The sequence below is a fragment of the Nycticebus coucang genome, chromosome Y, assembly GCF_027406575.1.
Source record: "Nycticebus coucang isolate mNycCou1 chromosome Y, mNycCou1.pri, whole genome shotgun sequence".
Classification (NCBI taxonomy): Eukaryota; Metazoa; Chordata; class Mammalia; order Primates; family Lorisidae; genus Nycticebus; species Nycticebus coucang.
The window spans coordinates 28,063,705-28,068,803 of NC_069805.1; the positions used below are offsets into that span (position 1 = coordinate 28,063,705).

A 5,099-nucleotide genomic window follows, 5' to 3' on the forward strand; every position below is an offset into this window, starting at 1 on the left:
CTTGGGCGAAGTTAGTTTCAAGTGCCTGGCGGCTGCAGAAAAAACCAAGAAGGGAACGCAGCAGGTGCCTGGCCTGGCGCGCCGCGCCAAGGCTGCGCTGCCCACGCCCGGAAAGCTCCGGGACTCAGAAGGAGCCGAGCCAGCATGGTCCCGGGGACGGCCAGACGCAGCGCCTCTGCGAGCCCAGACAATTTCCTCTGAGGCCAGGAGACCCCAGGCTTGCTGAAGCCTCAGCCAACCACCTTCCTCGCCCCTCTCATTCAACCGCCGTGGAGAAGGTCTCAAGAGGCAAGTGCTGGGGACACAGCTTCACCCCTCTTCCCAAAACCCAGACGATTGGGGGGTTCCCAGCGTAAGGTGCCAGAGAGAAGACAACCAGTCGGTGCTGCAGTATTTGTGTTTATATCCATAGCTGAGTGCAGTGCGTTCCGGTGGCGCGCCGGGACACTCCTCCGTCTCCCCGGCCTCTTCCTTCTCCAGGGCCACCTCCTCTCCTCCCCCACCCCTATCTGCTTCTGTCAAATGAGAAAGTCACCGAGGGGAACCCAAACACTCCAGCCGAGAGCCCCCTTTGGCACTTGGCAGCACGCGGCAGTGGGCTTCTCGGCTCAACTCTCTGGATGCACGACACAACTTTCGGGGCTCCCGTACATTTAAGAGAGAAAGAACAGAGGACGGGGAGAGCCCTGCTGGGGAGCGGCTGTCTGCGGGGAGTTCCTGAGCAAACCCAAGCGGAGAGGAAGGATCAAAACGAAAGTTAAGGGCAAACGGCCCCAGCGAAGTGGGGGCACCGCCGACAAGTTACAGTGCCCCGAAGAGGATTTTCTCGAGCGCTTGGCCGGACAGACCAGGGCGGCCCCGGCGCGACCCGGCCCTGGGCTGGTCCCCCGGAGCCCTCCTCCCGGGCGGGAGCGACTCTGGAGCGCGAAGTGGGGCGCGGTGAGCACCGGCCTGCCAAGCAGGTCCCCAAGGGCAGCCAACATTGATTTCCTCCGGGCCGAGGGCGAGGGCCCCGGCGGCGGCGGCGGCGGCGGCGGGCTGCAGCCGCAGCACAGCGAGAGCATGTCCAAGCCGGTGGATCACGTCAGGCGGCCCATGAACGCCTTCATGGTTTGGTCGCGGGCTCAGCGGCTCAAGATGGCCCAGGAGAACCCCAGGATGCACAACTGGGAGATCAGCAAGCGCCTGGGCTCCGAGTGGAAGCTGCTCACGGAGTCGGAGAAGCTGCGGTTCATCGACGAGGCGAAGCGTCTGCGCGCCATGCGCATGAAGGAGCTCCCCAACTACAAGTACCCGCCGCAGCGCAAGCCCAAGACGCTGCTCAAGAAGGACAAGTTCGCCTTTCCAGGGCCCTACGGCCAGGCCGCGTGGCCGACGCCAAGCACCCGGCGCTCAAGGCCGGCGCAGGGGTGCAAGCGGGTGCCCGAGTCCCTGCTCGTCAACCCCGAGAAGGCGGCCGCCGCCGCCGCATCCCGCGTCTTCTTCCCGCAGTCGGCCGCCGCCGCCGCAGCCGCCGGCAGCCCCTAGTCGCTGCTCGACCTGGGCTCCAAGATGGCAGAGATCTCATCGTCGTCGTCTGTCCTCCCGTACTCGTGGTCACTGGACAACCCGACCGCGGGCGCGGGCGCCTTTCACAGGGCGGCGGCGGCTGCAGCGGTGGCCGCGGCTGCCGGGGGGCACACGCACTCGCACCCCAGGCCGGGAAACCTGGGCTACATGATCCCGTGCAACTACAGCGCGTGGCCCAGCCCCGGGCTGCAGCCGACGCTCGCCTACATCCTGCTGTCGGGCATGGGCAAGCCTCACCTGGACCCCTACTCCGCGGCCTACGCCGCCGCGCTATGACCCCGCAGGGTCGCCTGGCGAACACCAGTGTGCACACGTGTACATATGTATAGGTACGAGCTCTGCGCCTCCCCGTGTGCCCTCCCGGGACAGGGGGTCCGGGTTGTATGTACATAAGACGTGTAGGTGCCTGGCGGAAGCGGAGACGCCAGTCGGGGCGCGAGTGGCTGAGCGCCTGAGTGAGAGGGCTAGCGTGCAGTGGGAATTTGCAGGATCATTTCAGACCCGCACAACTTGAAAGAGGGCGTTTGTATCCGCAGCAGTTGGTGTTTGCTTTGCACTTCGGAACCTGTTGCGTTTTGACCCACAGAGGTGGAGTAACTTTTTGAAACATTGGGCTTTCCAGTTTTGTTTGTTGGAAGTTTTGTTGTCGGTTTTGTTTTTGTTTTTCATCAGCTCCTCCCCACCCAGCCCACCCTCTGGTCTGTTTTGCATGCATTCTGTTCAAACGTTAGGTCTGAAATGGCTCGCACGGGGGAAAAGCTGATCTCGGAGTGAGATGGCTCTGAGCAACCTTGCTCCCTATTTGTACTATTTGAACTTTGCAGATCTCTGTTCTCTCAAGCAGAACCCCCAGACCGGATCCATTCTTGACCAGTGACGGGCTCCAATCTGGCCTTTTGTATGTGAGGCGATCACTGTTTCTTTTGTTTAACACGCCATATGCAAATTATGCAAGAGCTCCTAAGATCGAGAAACGCAAACAAGAAATAAGTGTGCGATGAAAGTTGTCAATTGCATTTTCTCCCTTAAAACAGACAAAACTACGAGAAGTCTCCCTGAGTCCAGTCGCTTGGATTTATGACACGGTTTACAAAAAGGGAAAAGGCATGGTTCCTATTTTCCTCTAGGGCTGATTTCACCTTAAAATTGTAAATGTGTACATGTCAGTGAAAACATTGAGTCTTGGGAAATGTGTTATTTTCATTGCCCCAAATCTGAGTCGGTTTTAGACTCAAAAACATTTTTGAGCAAATGTCAAAGTTAACTTCTAAAAATTGCGAAACTATTTCAGAATCGCAGTTTTATTGAAGATTAAATCAGACTTTTTTGTCTGAAGGGTAATTAATTATATATTTATTATTTAGTAAAAGTGAAAGACAGCACAGAATCGTCTGGACAGATGTGTCTCCTTTTCACCTAGCTTTTCTCTCCCAACTTGAGCCATTTTAATGTGTTTTGGAATTCCTGCCTGGATTGGCTTACTTTTTAGATCACCTGCAATTCATTTGCAAATTATGATAAAACACATTTTAGAAGAAAGAGCCTTCCTCAATTATGGCTTTTTTGTTTCTTTTAGAATGTATATATTTTCACTAATGTCTGTGAATGAAGTTGGCTAACCTGTATTTAGTTTCATTTTGGCTTTATGTAATATAAAGTTTTTAAAAATTTAAATATTGGTTTTAACCTTTATGTGTAAATGGTTTTTTTGTGTGATCTTCTAATTTAATATTAGACGTCTAAGCTATATCCGTAAATTAGAATCCAACTATCACTCTGTTCATTTTTTTTGAACAAAGAGTTTAAATAAAGCCTGAACCAGGGAAAAGAAAAAAAAGCTGAATAAATGCTTTCTTAGTGACTTTACTGAATGATCTCAAGGACTATGGTTGCTCTGTGAGTTTCCTGAATAGTTTGCCTACATGGGGATGTGGCAGGTGATTGGTGAGCTCAGATGTTCTAGGAGTCAATAAAAACTGACCACAGAAAATAGAGATAGGTAAAAAATTTTCCAGTAAGTTTAACCAGAGGTTAACTATGGCACGTTGCTTATGCTTTCTGAGGGCTGGTTGGTAATATGAAGAGAAGATTCTGAAGTGTCTGAAATGTCCTTCATGGTGCCCTCGACCCTCCACAGGCTGAAGAACAGCCCCATGAGAGGAGTGCAGTGTTTTTCCTGTGTGTGTTACTCCCACAGGGATTATCATACTGTCTGAAGATAGAAACTGAGAGAGAAGACACAGTCATCTCTATACAGTTTCCTGTTGCTGAATGACCCATTAGTCTGACCCAGGAGTTTAAACAACATGCACGTGGTGTCTTCCAGGTGGATGGAAAGTTTGGAATGGCACCGCTGAGTTCTCTGCTCAGGACCTCCAGAGGCTGAAATCTCCAAGTCAGCTTCCTGCGTTTCCATACAGAGTCATGCCACCATGCAAGCTCACTACAGATATGGGCAGAATTTCTTTCCTTATGGTTGGAGGACTGAGTCCGTCTTTCAGAGCTGCCTGTCAGACAAGTGACACTGTGCTTCTCTAGGCCACATCATTCATTGTCACTGGCCTTTTCCAATGTACAAGCAGTTAACAGGGCAACAATTCCTTCTCACCCTCTGATTCTCTACCTACATCTTCACTACCAAAGACCGGAAGTTCTCTCACTGTTCTATAAGTCCATCTGGCGCATGCACACATGTCCCCAACTGAAAATCATCAGAGACATGTGACATGATGATAAGAGTGATGTCCACTTATATGAAGAAGTCCTGGGAATTTGGGTGGGGCACATTTGGAGGCCATTTAGAAATTCTGCCTACATTGTTCCAACCTCTGGAACAGAGGTTGGACTTCATGTCCATCCCAATGCAAAATACATCTACCCCTCCCAAAGTGTTACACCTTCAAGTATGACAGAATCAAAGGCAAAGAATGTCAAGTACATCTGAACAAGTGAAGTCCAAAGTCCACTTAAATCCTCAACATCAAGTACACCTGAGGTGCTTGAGGATATTTTGTACCCACTGATCCCTGGGAAGTCGCCTTCCATCCATAGACCTGTGAAGCTAAAGACACATAACTGCTCCCAAATGCAGTTCTGGGACAGACATAGGGTAATGATTATAGAGATTCCTGTTTGAAAAGTGGGAAAATTGGGAGTATAAGGAAGTCACTGACCCTACACAGTTTTGAAATTGACCTGGGCACAGTCCGGCAGGAGTTTCATGGTTACTGTAAAAGCCTGGACTAAACTTCTGTGACATCATGCTCTGCCCCTGGCTTCTTGGATCTGCACTGATTTCATGTTCTTTGAAATCATTACCTTTTCCTTTCTTCTCTCCCTCTGTTGGTCTTCCTCCTCATCCTCAAGGCAACATCCTCAGCTTCATGATTTAGGAAATGTTTCCCACCCAAATTGATCAAATATTGCCCTTTTCATGGTCTGATTGTCTTCCATGGGGTGGGGTCTGCCCTGGTTACCTCAGGCTCCTCCATATCCTATGTCCTGACTTGATTTCTGCCAAGCGTGACTGA

The 5,099-nt window shown here is 51.4% G+C and overlaps 1 pseudogene; it reads left to right on the top strand.

Annotated features, from left to right (window-relative positions):
- Positions 1 to 1,062: 1,062 nt before the first annotated feature.
- Positions 1,063 to 1,845, top strand: LOC128579154 (transcription factor SOX-21-like; annotated as a pseudogene).
- The last annotated feature ends 3,254 nt before the right edge of the window (positions 1,846 to 5,099 follow it).